The 18,609-nt window shown below is 39.4% G+C and overlaps 1 protein-coding gene across 2 annotated transcripts in view; it reads left to right on the top strand.

Moving 5' to 3' along the window:
- Nucleotides 1–18,609, top strand: part of nek7 (NIMA-related kinase 7) — a 60,215-nt gene that overhangs the window by 3,585 nt on the left and 38,021 nt on the right. The window contains exon 1 of one of the 2 annotated variants that reach the window (XM_029499274.1): nucleotides 11,106–12,000. The exons of the other annotated variant lie outside the window; for it this stretch is intronic. The gene's annotated coding sequence lies outside the window, so the exon portion shown is untranslated. Of the gene's footprint in view, nucleotides 1–11,105; nucleotides 12,001–18,609 lie in introns of those variants that run through there. 2 annotated transcript variants of the gene reach the window in all.

Below are 18,609 nucleotides of genomic sequence, written 5' to 3'. Positions count from 1 at the left end.
AAAGACCTTGGCTAAGCCTGTACAAAAATTATGTTGGCAAAGGTAACAGATCACTGCTCAGAATATAAGCTCCTAGTGTGTTTGTAATTATTCCTACATGGCTAGATGATAAAATGTAAAAGAAAGAAATTCTCCGGAAGAATTTAGAATAGTGTTTCGTTTCCTGGCTCTGTGTGGTTAAGGTTTAGAGTGAGGTCTTTGGCAGTAAGAGTGGGCTGTCTGAGGAGCTTTTTACTCTCTCCACAAATAGCTAACTTGTGAATATACTTCATATCCATCTTCCTTCCAACTTATGAGGGGTCAGTGATCTTTTAACTATTCAAAAATACTTGGAGGATGCCTTACAGCTCCCGTGTCATGTGAAAATTCTCACTTTCGCTGTGGCATTGATGCTTTTCTCATCGGGTTCAGTAGTGCTCTGGGGAGAAACAGACTACAGAGACATACAAACACAGAAATTATTGAACAAAGACCCCATGTAAAGTTTATGAAGCACTTTCAGTGACCTTTGGTCAGCTTATGCCATGACCACACAATATCAATGATTTATTTCCTTGTGAAGGGTGACTGAAAAGGTTTTATTCATGCTAATTTTTTCACGTCTTCTCTATCACTCTGAATTCCCTTCTATGTGAAACAAATAAATGCTATGTTATTAGGTTATGAACTTATAGAAATAATGAATTAAAATTCAATGTGTAACATTAAAGGCATTTTCCTGTGCCTTCCAGGAAATGTGTAGACCCTGCATATTCATGATTTTCCTCTAAACATATCTACCGTTGCTCAAGCCATGATGGCATATTGTGAACTGCACTGGAAAGATGGTGCTCAAGCAGACATCGTTTTTTATTGGAGATAACTCCAATCGTCCCTCTCTTGCTCTATCTCTTTTGATTATTCACATGCAAAAATACAAGTCCCTCAGGATACAAATTCACTTTCATAGAATAATTACAAGATGCTATATGCCACTGTAAACACAACATCAGTGACAGTGACAGAATGCATTTGTCATGAGATAAGACAAAAGCAGAATGAATTTGCACTGATGAACACAATGAGAGCAAGGGAGAATTTTTTTGTTTTGCTTGCTGACGATGCTATGGGCGTTTGTTCCAGCCTCACCACAAATGAGCGCTAATGTTTCACACGGGATTTGCTCCAGAAGAGAGCAAATTTGTTTGAGAGCATCTTGTTTTGACAGACTGTCTGTTTTACCCTCCCCCTTTTCAGTGTGATAAGCCAGGGACATTTCGCTATTTCTCTTGCACTTTGCTTTCACATTGTGTATTTTTTTTGCTCTCCTAGTGATGCCAGGAGCGAAGCATAATGATAGGACTCAGAGTTGTTTTTAATTGATTTGTATCAGGTTGAAGGAAGCAGATTCTTTGTTTATTGGAGCCCATATTACTTAAAGTATACCAGCTGTGATAAATGCCTTGGTGTGCTCTGTTTAAAACACTGTTGCATGTGACTGCAGTCGTAAACTGCGCAAGTATTTTTAATGGTCTTCACTTTTGTCATTGTTCATTCCGGAGTGAAGAGAGTTAAATCCACATGGAGATCAAACTAAATGTTTTAGTTGGACCAAATTTTTTTTTTATTCGCCTGGAATTTCAAGTGCTGCTTTTACTTAAAATCTGCATTAGAACACTATACAAAATATAATATAAAACTATTTAAGAAACGGTACAAGCTTCTGTTGAGCTTTTTGAATATATATCGTACATAAATTGGTTTGACAAATTTTTATATACCTATTTATGATTTTTTTTTTTTTTTTTTTTTTCGGGTGGGGGGTGATCTCTGCAATGATTTGAATTACAGGATAATGTATCTTTGTTTAATGCTGCCTCATTTGGACACTGGGGACTTCTTTCTTTTCCTTCCCTCCCCTCTTCTCTCTCCGTTCCCTGACTCACAGCAGTTGTCCATGGTCCCTCTGGTCCTTTGGTTTCGCCTTGAGCTCTGAGGTTGAGGTCAAGTCCTTGGGGCATGAAGAGGGGAGAAGAGTCATAATGAGAAGCTCCCCTTAAGTCCTGCTGCCTGAATTGTCCTATAGCCTCTTTTGTCTTGCTCCCTTTTGGCTGCCATGCTACTCATCACTGCTCCTCTTCTTGTTTTACAGCTTCATGTCTTGTGCCTTTTATTTGTTGATAACAGCCATCATCTTTCCTATTTTGTTATCACCACTTCTTTTTGAACTCTCAGTAAGTCTGTGTCTCTACCCCCCATTCTTGCCTCTGCTTTCCTCTCCTGGAGGTTGTCTCTTCCTAGGGCTTCCTGGTCCAATGTCGATGGGAGACAGTCAGCCTGACTCCCTCAAAGCAGCAGGAAGTCGAGCAGCAGGGGTTAGGCCTGTATGACACTGCTGGCTGACTGACAGAAGTCCTGCCAAACCATGAATGAGAAACCTTTGTCAGTGTGGTATTGGGATATTGAATAAAAACATTTTACAGATGTCTGAAGGAAGTCATCAGGAGTCAGCACAGGATTACTTATGCCTAGGGCAGAAGTGAGAATGCCTGTATGGGTTCCCCACCAGCTCTGGTTTGACAGTTTAACAGTGAATATTTAATGCCGCACCACACTGCAGGGCTTGGATGTAAACAGCAGTAAGCAATCGGCATAGAAGCAAAAGCCTGCATGATGCTGAGCCTTCGTTGTGAAGCCCACAAAGAAACAACACATAGGTAGAAGGGACACCTTGAAGTACTGATTTTAGAAAAAGGCAGATGGCATGGGCTGGTGGTGTCACACCATTTAAAAAAAAAAAGAAAAAGAAAAAGCACACACACACACACACAAAAAAAAACAAACCCAAAACAACAGGATCTCCTGATGAAAGCTGCTTCTGCTTGCTTTGAACAGTGAATCTGTCATAGTTAGTGTCTGCTGTGTGGCTTCAGGTCAAACTGTGATATGCAACTACTGGAATTTGGGCTTTTTAAGTTTTGCATGTTCAAATCATCAGTGGTGGGGTTGGGGACAGGAAGTCTCGCTAATATTAATATTGTAATATATGAAGTAAGTGGGGTAGACCTCCTTGGTTTAGTTGCTTTCAACCTTTCCATTGCTCTCTTTCATTCCTTCAGTCTTTCTCCATAATTTCAGGGACCACTGTTTTCATTTTCTGGTTATTGTTAAGTCCATTCTGATACAAATGAGCCAATACTTAGATTCCTGAGTTATACATGAGGATTGTAACGTTAAGTAAAATTGGGACTGCTTCAATCCAATGTTGGTAGCGGGTGGCGATACTGACGAAGTTTGCTTAAGAGTGACGTTTCCAATCCATGTACTGATAACAGATTCCATAGTCTTGTGTTTTTATGAATGATAAAGTCGTGATAAGGCAATTGTAAGCCCATAGCAGAAATGCTGTGGCACAAATGAATTAACTGATTAATTAGAAATTAATAAGGCTGCCCCCTGGAAGTTGAGTAATCATCTGTCAAGGCTCAACTGACTTTCTTCAAGTCAAACAGGCTTTGATTTATTTTTTTGAAATATAAACCGAGAAAACCGAAGAAACTTACTTAAATGCGCATGGATAACATTTCAAAAAACATTGCTTAAAGACTGAGTGAAGTCATGGATACATATATTCTAGGTGAGAAGTGGGTGGGAGCAAACATAATTCTGTGTCCAGGCACGTTACATCTTTTCCACCGAAGAGTCCTACTATCCACCTGGACTTTTTGCTTATTTCAACCAAAACAGGCCAGAAAATGTCATAAGTGCTTTTCCCCATTTTTCCAGAAAATCTAGAACCTTCCGTATCTGGAATTTTACTCTATATTGCAAGAATGCAAGAACGGTTAACAACAAAGGAATGGATTTGCTGACTTCTGGCAACAGCGCGAGTGGAATTACCATAATGACACTATATTGGCTGTGAAGTGTGACTTCACAGCTTTCAGAAACTGCTGGCATGTCTCCGATAGAACAAACATTCACAAACTTATGATAATGTGAAGCGTGGTGGCTGCTGGCGACCATGCTCAGATTAGAAGGGTTAACTGGTGATCCGTCCAGCCCTCGCACAGTCCAACTGAACTGTGTGAGGGCTTTGTTGTGCTGGACACACTACAATTCTGCATTAATGCAGCCCTAAAAGAGGAGCTGGTCTGTCACACCATAACTGCTGCGAAGCGGTCAGTTACTTCAGAAAAAGTTTGGAACAGTGGATTTTCCAATTGTCAGATAGTCTATGGAAAAAAGAAGGAAGAATGAATAGTCAATCTTTGCACTGAATAGCCTAATCTGACTGGACTGACAAAATTCTTTTTGAATGTTTGTATAGGAATCTAGTTACTAGTATTTGATAATACATTGCTGTGCACTTGATTTGTTAATTTTTTTCAAAACATTGGAGCTGTTATTGTAATTTGCACTTCTACACCTGTTTATGCGCACAGCCTGCTATGGTTAGATTTCAAATGGGATATTTGGAGACTGTGAAGTTGTGTTAACATGTTTAAATAGGAATGTAAATAAATGTAAATAAAATTCAAAACTTTGGAATGCATTTAAATTTTATGCATTAAATGCATATATGTATATTTTTTAGTCTTTTAATAAGAACTACTTTGTGATTTACTACAGCCTTGTGTAACTTGCATATTAAGTCAGCTATAACAACACTAATAATCATAACAATAAAAAGCAAGAAAATAACGTCATCTGTATCAATATCGACAGATATCCAAATTCAGGTATAAGAATCAGAATGGACATTGGGATTGGATCAGTGCATCTCTAATTTGACACAAAACCCTCTTAAATTTTACATTTATCCTCTGATATTGGCTGGGGAATTTTATTTACTTAACTGCATAGGGTACTGGGCTTTTATTAGACGAGAGGTTCTTATTGGAGAGAAGGCCTTTATTCAATTCACTGCTGCAATTTGTTGGAAATGTTTTATATATTACCTGAATCTTCAATGAAACATTTTTATTTAAACATGCTAACACAACTTCACACACTCCAAATTGATGTCTTTGCGTGCCTTGTTTTCACTAACCAACCAATAAAATTTTTAGTTTTATTGCATTTCCTTCCTCACCCATGTAAATTTGAAGTTGGTGGTGATGGAGTTCAGCTATGGGGTAAACGGGAGGATTTTGACAGAGAAAGGAAGTAAGTCAACGGGGGGACATCCCATGTCCCAAGGGTTTGGGATTAAAACGACCAGATGTTTATTTTTAATGCAAGCAGATTGCAATTACTATGTGTACTACAGCTGAATAATTAATCACATTTTAATCAAAATTGTGGCTTCAGACAGACCAAGAGCAAAGTCATGGCTTTCCTCCTTGTAAGCAATGGAGTGAGCGCTCCTCCATGCTCAGAGCATGTATATGCCTGGTGGGCGATGTGAGATAGATCACATGTATTCATGTCACCCATCATGAAGATGGGTTGATCTAAACAGAGAGAAAGTGCAGAATCAAAGCTGTCAGTTAGAATTTTAGTAGCTTCCCTTTTATTGGGGCTTGTAACAGAGACAATTATTAAGGTGAAGTCCCACAGGAGATAAAATGGTCTGAAAGATAAATTCAGCAGCTCATACTCTCATGCACACCTTTTCATGCACTTTGAATTGAGTGGCCTGTGTTTTGTTTAACTGGGTGTACAGTAGTCCACAAATGGATTTATGAGATGTTGTTTTATCTTGGGTTAGAATTACACTGTGGTTTACAGGAGAAAACCCATTTCCTACTGTGGTGGAGCTTTCACTGTGACCAGTACGTGGCTAGCTGTCACCACTGGACTGTTAGTGTCACTCGCTGTTTTTGTTTGGTAAGTCCAAATTGTCTCAGGCTTGGCTGTTTTGCCCATGCAATGAGGGGTTCAGGTGACTATGTAAATGCAGGAACACACCTTTTCAAACACTTTGAATTCCCCATGTAGTGTCAGATAGATGGATTTGGGAGACATTGTATTGTGGTCTGTCCATCAAACAAAATGCTCCTGCTTTCCTCATGGAGACCTGTGTCAGGAAAACAGATCAGGTTACTTTTCGGAAAATCCCTCTCATGTCCAGGACAAACTGGAATTTCGTCAACTTTAATTTTCAATGACCTCACGTTTGACAGAGTAATATATAGCTGGAGTCATATCAGAGGAAAAATACAGTTTTTCCTCTGATATGACTCCAGCTATAAATGTAAAATTTAAGAGGCTTTTGTGTCGACTACTACAGTATAAAGTATTTGGTTGAATCCTGTTGACTAAAAATTAATATACAATTTAAATTGTATGTTAATTATATGTCAATGTATTCCTGAATTGGTACCATCAGACCTCTGCAAAACCGTGTTCTTCAACATTCAACCTGATATTTTCATTGGATAAACATAAGATAATCTATTGTGTGAAATGTGTTTATTCTGGCTAAGATAAGACTTAAATGCTCAGACCTTTAGTTGACCAAAAATGTAATCGAAAAAGGATGACAAAATTTGATTAAAAATTCTAAAATGAGCATTTTTCACGAAACAAAGACTAAAACTAAAATTAAAAATAGCTGCCAAAGGCTACCACTACTTTGAATTCGTTCTAGCTGATGCAGCATTAATGAAACAGTGAATTAGGTTAAAAATGAACAAATAGCGTGTTTAATGTTAGGTTGAAAACATTTTTATTTAGCTGTGCTTGTGTGAGCCATATGAGGCAAACAAGGTTCAATGGGTGAGCTTTACAGATGCTGGATGAATGACGGTCCAGCTTCTGTGTGAGGGATGGTGGAACAGGTTTGACATCTCTCCTGAACTGCAAAGGGAAATCCCTGTAGGCACAGAGTAGAGAGGTGGGATAAGGGAGGAGGGTTAGAAAGGAGAGAGGTGCGACCCCTAAGGGGCAAAGTTATTCTCCGATCCTCAGCTTTATACACATTCGCTCCCATACTGGGATGCTCTGGCGGTGTGTTGGCTGATGCACTTATGCAAAAAGGATGAGCGCCTGAGGAATAAAAATAAATGTTTGTCTCATGTTCATTCATATGTTTGCCTGTATTTGCTATGCCCAAATGCATGTTCGTTTATATGCTTCTGTAATAGTTTGTTGCCAAGTATAAAAGGACTTAATTTAGGCTTGCTTTTACATTTTAGTACAGTTTTTTGGTGTTTGGCATTTACTCTTGGCCTAAATTATCAGGAGCATGTTACAGTGAAGCAGTAGTTTCATTTCTGACTTTCTTTTCCATTACTTTGCACAGAAAACAGACTAAGCAAATATTTTTGTCCAAGAATATTAATGTTTAGTAGAGAAATGGTAAGCAAAGAAATAGAAACCCACAGATTTTATTTTATAAAGTACCCGCCCAAAAAATGACTACTGGAATTTATAGTTGCATTATTCCTGATTTATTTCCAGTCCTAAGTGTTTCCTCAAAGATACATGTACTCTTCAAGACAGAGCTATATGTCTAGAAATGAACAACATTTTCCTGCCTGCACCTCTTGTATTAATCATCCCACAGTTTCTGTTCTTCAAATACCAAACTCAAAAGTGTAAAAACAAAACCTTGAAAACATCCTACTTTGAACTGTAGCTTTAGCTTTGCCTTGTAGTTTAAAAATATATGGTCAAGCTAAATTCTGTTGGACATGATCATAAGACAGGATAAATTATACTATTGGAATCAACAGAAAAAGTAATATTACTGTTGATTTCATACTTAAGTGTCATCCTCTTTGGCAGTAAATAACATAAAGCATGTATATTCACATCAATACTGTATCTGACCTCTGATTGCATAGTAGGGCTCTGGATCTGGTTAGAATATTGTGTGCGTGTGCGCGGCTGCCAACATGGCCCACCACAGAAGCCACAGCAGGCTGAAACAGAACCAGACCCAGACCTAAGATAGATTTTTGTGGAGCTATGTTCCCATGGCCCGCTATCAGTCTGTTCTGTTTCTTCATTCAGTGTTGGATTCATTTCTGCGTGAGTTTGTGTGTAATGTTTTAATGTGTGGGCCACACTTTGTGTTTTTGTGTCTCTTTCTCTGTAAGTGCTCGGGTTGTGCTAAGCTTATCTTGGGTTCAGGGCCTTCTATGTTTCCATTACTGACCATAGGGGATGCTGAGGGTTATGGTCCTCTTTTCATGTCCCAGTGAAAATATATGAGAAGGTTTAGGCTCAGTATACATAAGCTGTAACCCCCTCACGTTAGCACTCAACTATGTAACCAGACATGCCTGGGAACTGCTCCTCTCAGATTACTAATGATTTGGACATCTTGCTCTGTCATTTCCTTTTAGACAAACTTCCATGATGACACAGGGTAACCGCTTGAAACTATCTGGTGCGGGGTGGGGGTCGGGGTAGGGGGAATATACTACATTGACCAGATGTTTCTTAATGGTTGTTTTATAGATGAGAAACTCAAATGACAGGCCTCATTGTTTGCAAACAACACAGACGGGTCAGCAATTGCAGCTTTGACATATCTTTGCTAGAATCCAGTCACAGCTTGAACTGCATGCAGGGTAGCTGCATAATCTCCCTGGATGCTCCTATTTTTCTGTAATATTGAGTGTAAATGACAAATCAACTATGAGGCCTTGAATTTTTAACGCTTTACCTATAATGCCAAATTGTGTGTTTTCAGGATTTAAGTTGGTTTTCTGCTTTAGTTACATTTTCTAGTCATGATCTATGTCTTGTTGCCTCCTTCTTTAGTGGATTATGCCCTCCATTACAGATTTTGCAAGAGGACAATGCAATTTCAGAATCAGAATTGTGCTTGAATGATGATGCTTTAATAGGTTGACTCCTGTTAGCATCTTTACAAGGTTAGGCTTCAGGAAACAGTGCTGAAGAGCGCAATATGGACCAGACTCTTATTTGAAATGATGTGTAAAAAATTCTTTTATTTAGAATGAAGCAAAAATTGAATGTTGCATTCTATTATTTAATTTCTTTGTGAAATTCCCTCATTTGTCCCCATTTAGTCCCCCCCCCACCCCCACACATACAAGCCTCTGGCCTTGCAAAAAAACAAAGCTTCAGCTCTGCAGAACAGAATGTCACATCTAATATCACGGTGCCAGAGGTGATAAAGCTAATTTAGTGGTTGGTCAGTGACATGGCGAACAAACAAGCCCTTATTGGTCCTCGAGCATTGGGAACTTTGCTTTGCTCTGCAGTGCCTTGATTTGAATTGCGAAAGACCATGGGTTGTTGCCACAGGGCACTGTTGCAACCTAAAGCCATGGGAATTTCATCATGCTGTGGAGTAAATCTGGATGTAGATCAGGGTAGGAAATTAGGACCCATCACTGGCCAAATGTAGGTAAAAAATATGAAGTGGCAAGTGAAATTGATCAGCCTACAAGTGGCAGTGGCAGATTAAAATTTGGTTAGGAGATTCCAGGATGGAGAGCATCAACTGAGTTACACAGCTGACCTGTCAGAGGCAGTAATTCACCTCTACCGCCTCTAGTCTGCCACAGATGAGACTCTGTACAAGGTGAAATAGAAGAAGAAAGCCACAGAACATATCCTCAGTGGTGGTCAGTATAAGCAATGTGGTGTTACGTTTCCAGTGTAAAGCCTATGGCAGATGTCAGCAAGCTTTCTCAAGAGGAGCTCACAGATGAACCTGATTAAGCATTATCAAGAAGTACCACAAGAGGGATGCTGTTAGCGTGAATGGTTGTTCATCTCTGTTTGTCTCTGTGTGCTGGCCCTGTGATGGATTGGGGACCTGTCCAGGGTGTACCCTGCCCTTGCCTGGAACGTTGGCTAGGATTGGCTCCAGCACTCCCCGTGACACGGAAACGGAAAAGCGGTAGCAGATGGATGGATGGATGCTGTTAGGCCTAATATCACCAGGACTTTGATTTGTACCTATGATTGAAGCGCAACAACATGAACTGTAGTGTGATTTTACTTTTATACAGCAGTTTGACAAATGCCATTTGTCAGTATCCTTTGCTTGTTTATTCAATTATTTAATGGGCTCTGCCAAAACAAATGATACCACCTCTGGACCAGAAATTGACTGTTGCTAAGCAACCTTAACAATTAACATATTACTGCACACTATAACTTTATGTGTCACAAGCAGAATCAGCTATATTAAATTGTGTTTATCTGTCAATTTCCATTTCCACATGAAACAAGAGAAAAAGTGGCAGCATGGCGGCGTAGTGGTTAGCGCAGGATGCAAGTTTGGTTCCTCGCCTGGGGCCTTTCTGTTTGCATGTTCTCCCCGTGTCTGCGTGGGTTTCCTTCAGGTACTCCGGTTTCCTTCCACCGCCCAAAGACATGCATGTCTAGGTTAAATGGTGACTCTAAATTGACCATAGGTGTGAATGTGAGCATGAGTGGTTGTTGGTCTCTGTCTGTCTCTGTGTTGGCCCTGTGATGGACTGGTGACCTGTCCAGGGTGTACCCCACCCCTCGCCCGGAACGTTGGCTGGGATTGGCTCCAGCAGCCCTGTGACTAAACAGAAAAGCGGTAGAAGATGCATGGATGGACAAGAGAAAAAAAAAGCATCTGATGAGAGCCAATTGGGTGGCACGTGTGATTCAATGCTTGATCTGACAGTTGGCTTCTCCATTGCTTCCTTTTTAATGAGGTTTCAGATCTGCAACATGAACATGCTTTTTTTGGCTGTTTGTTTAGTGCTCCGTGACTCAACATCACTCATATTTAACATCAACTCAATGGCTATTTTTGAAATTGTTCACATTTCGGTGCCGCTTGTCATGATGTTATGAGCTAGCAACCAACAGTAAGATGTTAGTCTTGTCATTAACAATTGCTGAAACACCTGTGTGGAGTGCACTGTGAAACGTCGTAGTGGGGTTTTGCTCTATATCAGCACTCGTGGAACTTCCCTTGTCCAGTCAAAATTAGTCAATGTTTTGCTCCTACTAACCGCCAGCAGCCAGCAGCAGCACTAATAGCCTTATTGTAGGCAGTTTGATGGTAAATATTAAGTTATGACTAAAAAATGATTCCAGAGTAGTGCACTGCTCTTTAAGTGGAGGTGAGCAAGTTTGCACATTTATTGAGAAAGATTAAACCTGGTGAGAAAAAACATTTAAATGTTCCAGTAGAGAACTAAAAATGGATGTCCAATAAATTAAGTCCTAGGAAGAATTTTAAATGAAATTTTTCATGTGATAGTACTGCTATCCCCCCTCCACCCCTTAAAAGTACATTTGCAAAATAGTGGCTGGAAAAAAAATCCAACATTAACGTGTTTATTAGGTAAAACTTTTAAATGAAGTGAGATATTCTCTAAGAAACATTAAAAACACGGCTTTATTGATCAAATAGAAATAATAACAACAGATTAGCAGTCTTTCCTCTAGGATTTTTTTCAGCAGTGGCGACAGGCTCTCCGGGAGGCCGTGGTGGTGTAAACACACTTGACTGCAGATTTTACAACCTATTTATTGGCTGGCCAGTTGAAAATGGCCTTTTCCCTTACAACCACTACAGCCTGTATGTCTCAGTCATATACAAAGTCAGATAAAGGCTGAATGTAAAAAGTAAAAAAAATAAAATAAAAAAAAGTCCATAAAACAATAAAATGAATTCGGTAAAAGGCTAATGATACTGGGCGAGCGTCATCTTCATCATTTGTCTTTCTCATCTTTGAGAATAATTTGAACAAGTTCATCTGAAAATGCACTCAGCAGTTAATACATCAGGGAGTGTAGATATTAGCTTAATGCTATCAGTTGGTTTATCCACATCACTGTCACTGAGTTGGCATCAGGCCCAATTAACTTAAATTACCAGCATGTTTCGTAACGTTAGCTGGCCATCAATACTTTGCAAATGTCTATTTAACTTGTAAAATCTATGATGAGTTATCTTAACCTTAGAAGTCTCCCTTTTCTCCGGTAAGTCGCTGCCCTATTTTCCAGGACGACACGCCTCTGACTCTGTGACCTGGTGCCTGGGTGCCTGACGTGATGTCACTTTCAAGGGCGTGCTCTCGCAAGTAATTCTGTGCTGTGAAGGTGAAAAAAAATAAAATAATAAATGACATTTGAAGGAGTGGCAGCTAGGATTTAGGAGTGATGCCACTCCTAAATGAATGTAGAGAAAACACGGGATTAGAGTGTTTTGTTTTTAGAGTGTGATACACTGTAAAGGTATTCCATTATGAACTAGACCGTACACTGTCAGTCCACAGTCCATTTACAGCAATTGCTCAATGTGAACATATTTAACTATACTTTTAGGAAGCAACACTGATACTCAATTAATTGATGGTTTGCCAAACATTTAATGTTTGTCATGATTCACTTTCTTCCTGGTTTAATAATTTGGTTAGTACTGCCAACACACAGCAAAAAGTTTGAGTTTTAACTCTTGTCCTTTCTATGTGGGGTTTGCTTGGTCTCCCTGTGCTTTCCTGGATTCTGCAGTCTTCTTTTAATTGCCCTTAGAGGTGAGTGACTGAGTGTGGATGTATATCTCTTTGGGTCACCCTGCCTTTGTACAAAGTTGCCTGTGATTGGCTCCATCCCCTTGCAACGTTTTGGAGATGGATGGTTTTACAGTAAGGGTTTAGGATTGTTTGATGGACAAAAAAAGTCATTTACATTAGTTTGTCACATTCCCAGCATAATGTAATGGGCATTTACACAGTTTTCTTATCAAATACACAAATGAATTATCAGTTAATTAAAAAAATATGATTAATCTATCATAAAAGAGTCATTAGTTGCAGACATTAATATTAATTCCTCTGTCTGTTACCTTGACCTTAAGCTTATATCAGTAGTGTCAAAGCTTTTTATCTATAATGGTGCAACTCACTTAATATGACTCCCTAAATGTTGTAATCCTGCTCTCAAAGTAATTACAACCAGGAGCTGGAATTACATCCATTTATTGTTAAATTACTTAACTTTACTAAAATCATGCTCATTCAGTCCACCAAGACTGAAGTCAGCCAGCCTAAATTAAGAGTTCTAGATTTTCTTTCACGTTATGCCTTCAATTTTTACTTTAATTCAGGTGTGATGGTGATATGGCATTTTGAAGGCCTTTGCATTTACTGTGGATCTGCATGCGTAGGCCAATTCCCTCCTGCTTCTTTCCTTCACACACCCTGCTCTGTTACTCTCTAAGGTGGTATCTGAGGCATCACGTAGCTGTCTAAAATTCAGCTCTTTTTTGCATACTTTTCCCATACAGTTTTGTATTTCCTTACCTATTTAGCAATGTCAGTGTACACTGTTTATTCTAAGCGATTGACAGTATGAATTAGTGTATTGGTGGAAAAGGGGGGTAGTAACTAAAAAAGAGATGGGGTGGTGTGGCTGGTGGTCTTTTTCAGCTGTTACCATGGCTGTCTCACACTTCTTTTATCATTGAAATTGGAGTTTATCCTTTACAAGCTAGAGTGGAATGTTTTTGTTTCTCAAGTGATTATTAGCATCTTCTTGGTGGCAGTCTCTGGAGGATGAAATGAGCACATCAAATGATGCTCTGCACTAACGAAGCGGTATGGGCTGGCTGGCTGGGTGGCTCCTGCCTTTTGTTGTAAGGCACCTGCTGGAGTGACATGCCAGCAACAAAGAGTTCTTGTTATGAGAGAGCCGTAAGCGGCAGGCAGGACAATAGAGCAGAGAAGAGGCCTGGGCTTGAACCACGTGCCAGCTCATACTGGCAACACACAGGAGTAACAGAGCACACAGAAGCATGAAGGGGAGGAGGTTTCTAGACAAGAGTTAGGAAGGAAATGAGATTGAGGAACACCTGCATGTGCTTGAGTTCTATTTGCAGTGGTGGACGTCTTTACATGGTAGCTGAAAATGCAAAATGAAAACTGAGATGTAAAGGGAGACAATTGTGCAGGTGTACATGAACCCTTTTTGGTGCCCATTTTGTTGTTTGGGCCTCCATCTGACTTTTTGAGATTCTCTAATATTCTCATGATAACATGCTCCCTGACTAACTTGTGTTTTATAGCCAGATGTGTGTAAACCAAAAAGTGACAATGGTTTGACTCTGTAGCATATTTGGCGGGTTTTGCAAAGCCTATTTTCAAAGCTGTTTCCTTCATCTTCATGTTGTGTTTATTTTCTTTTAGGTTGAGAGACAATTAAGTTTCCTCTCTTCATTTTCTATTCCATCAAGACTTGTACCGTCTTCCTCAAAGTCCTTAAAGACTGGCTCCCATGCTGAGGTGTAATTGGTCCTCTCCCACTCTCTGCCTCTCTCTCTGTTCTTGGTCCAACAAACACAAGTGCTTGCACATTTGGGCTAATGATTTTGAATAGTGATTAGAATGAATTGTAAATTGCACTGCTACTGCAGTATCTGGACCTCTCCATCATTAGTGGCTCCCTTGCTCTCTGTTCTGCTTTTTCTGTTTCTGCATCATCAGTGTAAGTCAAGCAGGGGTTTCATTCGAGGCCTGGGGTGGGCTTTCATGAGCAGAGACTCAAAAGATTTCTCCACTTCTTGTAATCATGGACACCACTCTTCTAGCTCTTTTACTGTCATCATCTCACTTCTCAAAGGTATCTTTGATTCCCTCATGTGACACTATTTCCCCAGATAGTGTCACATAACATTTTTCCTTTCTCCTTTTTAACTACCCCCATCCCACCCAACTATTCACCTCTTTTCCTACCCATCTCTTTTCTCTCCTCCTGAGACCCAGGCTAATCAATGTGTTTATATTTGTTGTCCCCAATCTGGTGCTGATTTAGCACTCTTCTTTTTGAGACCAGTTACTTCCAGGATCCTTTACATTTACTTTCCCATTCATCCCTCCATCTTCCCATTTTGCCTTGATCCACCTTTTTTAATAGCCTGCTGCTCCTTGTTTTTCCTCTTCTCTCGCTTTAAATGATTAATACAGAAGAGAGGAAATTGGGATTAAAGAAGAGCTAAAGCAGTGCCAACTTATGTGGTGCCTAGCTCTACACGGGTTCTAACATGACCAGGAGCAAATCAGGGCTAACAAGCTCCTTTCTTCTCTCTCCTGGCATTTCTTTCAGTTTTGCATCTGTCTCACTCGTCCTACCTCATCTCTTCTGTGCCCTCCTCCAACTCAGTTTTGCCCCAGTTGACTTAAGATACACTCTCAAGTTGACCTAGCTGTTCACTATGACTGTGAAAAGGCAACTTACTTATACTTTTCTGAATTGTCCTTAAATGGCAAGAGCAAAGTTTATCAGCAAGGTGACACTGATCATTGTAGACCAAAAAAGCCGATTTGACAGGTTTAATTTTGCTTGTAGAATGAATTGTTTCCATAGATCAATACTCTGGTTCTGACCATATCAGGTGAGTCAAGTAACTTTGAATTTCATTGCCATAGTCTTCCACAGTGTAATGATTCGTTGAACATTTATCATAGGACATAAAACAGGATTTGAGATGATAGGAAGTGAGGAATTGAGATATTTCTCAATCAAAAAATCAACTTAAATGGTTTTGGAATATTAGAAAGAAAAGCACTCACTGAAAATTGCTTAATTGTCTTATTTTTATTTTCTCTTCCCACCTGACTTTCTTTCTTTTCTTGTTTATCATATAATTACTTATGTGTGATTGGACCTACTGTGAGAATATTTGGCTGGTGTCTTAGTGTAGATGGAACACGTTGAGAAAATATTGTTTAACACTGAGTCGCTGGTGGTCTAGATAGGAGAATGGGTTTTAACAAGCGTCAGTTTTCCTAGAAGATAAAAAAGGTTCTTGGTGTCTTGGTGCTCTTGGCTGCCAATACACTGATTTCCCTGAATTTGTATCAAATGTAGCAAATAAAAATCATCCATAGCGTCATGTTTGTATGAGATATGTCCTGGCACGTTGAAAGCTTTGGGCATTGTTGGATTGAGGATGAGCAATGTGAGTTCCGTCCTGTCCCAGGATAAGAACTGGGGGGATCATGGAGTTGGATCAATCAGTCTACACATGCTATGTAGACTTGGAGGTGGTGCAAGACTGTGCTAAACAAGGTGCTTTCTGGGATGCACCGCTCATCACTATGAGTAATTCAGTTATTGTACTTTCTAGAGGGTCTGTCAACCCCATCCCTGATCCAGTTCATGATATTCATTGTCAGGATTTTAAGGTGAAAGTCTGCTTTGGGAACCTCAGATTTGCATCTCTTATCTGATGATGTTATTCTTTCGGCTTAATCGGTCTGTGGTCATCAGTCAGTGGCCGAATGTGAAACGTTGGGATGAGAGTTAGCACCCCAGACTCTGAGGTCTAATTCTCAGCCATGAAAAGGTGGAGTGCTCCCCCCTGAGTGAGGGCCAAGCTACTGTCATGATGAGAGACGATGAAATGAGGAGTGGTGAATGAAGAGAGTGATTCTGGAAGATTTAAAATTTACATTGTTGAAATTTTAGGCTTCATCAGAGTGCTGAATTGCTCTAATCATTATGAAAAGTTTTGCTTTTGATTTTTTTGTACATCACATGAATCCCTTGTAAATGGGACATCAAGAGTGTGACTTTACCTCCTACTTCACTCAACTGCATTACTTCGATAGCTCTACCGTCCGTTGCCGTGCTTATTTAAATGGCAGTCTTAATTGATCTTATTAATGTGGAAGAAGAAACAGCAGGAATATCAGCTGCCTCCTGGTTATTTTGACATGTAGACAGCCAAAAACAAAGGAGTATTATGATTATAAAAGATCGCCAGACCCAGTCTAACAAAACACATGGCTGTAGTGAAAAGACAGAGACAGGAAGACTCACTGGTTGTGTGGATAAGTCCCCTGTGACACCAGATTCAAAATACCACAAACCACCATAGTCCGCCATCCAGTCAGCCCCTGACCTATAAATGCCATTTTGTCTGCTATTAAGTTTCCAATACATGTCCATCATATGTCCAGATTGTGCTAACAGGTCCTATAACCAAATGAAAATGCAGGAACAAAAACAGTTTTTTGGAAATATGTTTATTTATTCATTTATCACTTGTCAAAGTGCTTACTATATTCAAAAAGTATATATTTTTTTAAATTTGTCTTAATTAGTCTTTAAAAATGAATCCATCACTTTTTTTTTTTTTTTTTTTTTTTTTTGGTCTGCATTTGTCCTTGTAGTTAAACGCTACAAAGAATGCCAACTTAAGAGGTTGATACATGATACACTTTCAGTCTAGCCCCTTCAGTCTAGTCCCAATCACAGGGCATGCCTCGGGTCCAGAGATCCAGAGGAGCAACTGCCAGCACCTGCAAAACGCTAAAGCCAGCCCACGGGAGAGGGACATGAATTATGTTCAGTTAAGGTCACAGAGGGTGCTGGGGCCAACTCCAGCTTACAATGGGCAAAGGTGGGACACAGTTGACTACCATTTCACAGTGCCCACCTCCGCCCTCATTAATTACAGTGTTCTTTCCCAAGTTACAGTCCATGAAAATATTTTTGATCTGTTGAAATTCTTTTATTGCTGCTCAATTTAAAATATATATTGAATTTGCTCACACTGGATTGAACACTAGGTAGTCCAAAATTCCATTGTAGCTATATCATTGAACCGATTAAAAACTAATCAACATGGGTGTTGTCAGTGGTTAGGCAATCGAACAAGATGAGGGCTGTTCTTCAAGTTATGACAATCGTTATCTGTCTCTCGTGGGTTTATAAAGTTAAAAATAGTTAAAACATGCAGTATTTAACAATGTTTTTCTAGTTTGCCTGTGTTGCCTGCAGTGGTGGATGATTAAAAACCTTACTATTGTAAATTCCAAGATGTGAATTGATTTAAACTTGTTTGAAAAAAGGCGTTTAATTAATATTTCAGGAAAAAATACCGCAATATAATCAGTGTAATCCCAGGAGAAATTGTGTTGCAAAACCCCTATTATAATTATCTTTACAGCTCACATGAAGGCCAGTGAACCCCCTCAAAGAAAACCTGAATTTATTTAAAATAAACACATATACTATGGATATTATACTCTTATGCATTACTTACATATATTAAATCCTGAAAACACACACACACACACACACACGCAAACAAACATGCACTCACAGTGGCATTTATTTGTTTATGGTTTGTGTCTAATTAGCATTTTTAACCTTTACTGATTGGGACTGGTGACATCAATTTTCTCCCCTTCATTGAACCAGGGTCTTTTGTTAGGCAGGTAACTAATATGCACATTACAGCTTTGCAGACTTTGCTCTAGTGGAAAAACAAATGGAATGTGTATTCTTTCTCTTTACATTTGTGTGCACCTTTAATAAATGCTCTGTTCGTGTTTTCATGCATGTATAGTATTTATGTAAATAAAACAGTGCAAACAGACAGTAAAACCAATGTTGCTGTCCACACAAGAATCTAGATTGGTAAACTAACCACATACTAAAGTAGTACTCAGTCATTTCTTTTCTCTTATTTACTGATGTTGAGTAAGCTTGGTCCAGATTATTTTCTCTTTCTCTTTTCAAGGCTTCCACTTGTTATTACTTCACAGCGTTAGCTATTTCTATTCTCTCTGCAGGCACCCCAATGTACGTACACAGACGCACACACACACACACACATTCCTTAATTTTGATTGCAAAGTACATGAAAGCACCACACCTCACCTGTGTGTTCTTATGTGTGTCACAGTTCTTGCAATCCATTCA

This window comes from Echeneis naucrates, chromosome 4 (genome assembly GCF_900963305.1).
Source record: "Echeneis naucrates chromosome 4, fEcheNa1.1, whole genome shotgun sequence".
In the NCBI taxonomy this organism is placed as follows: domain Eukaryota; kingdom Metazoa; phylum Chordata; class Actinopteri; order Carangiformes; family Echeneidae; genus Echeneis; species Echeneis naucrates.
The sequence above is the reverse complement of the archived record's forward strand: the minus strand, read 5'-3'. Positions and strand labels throughout refer to the sequence as shown.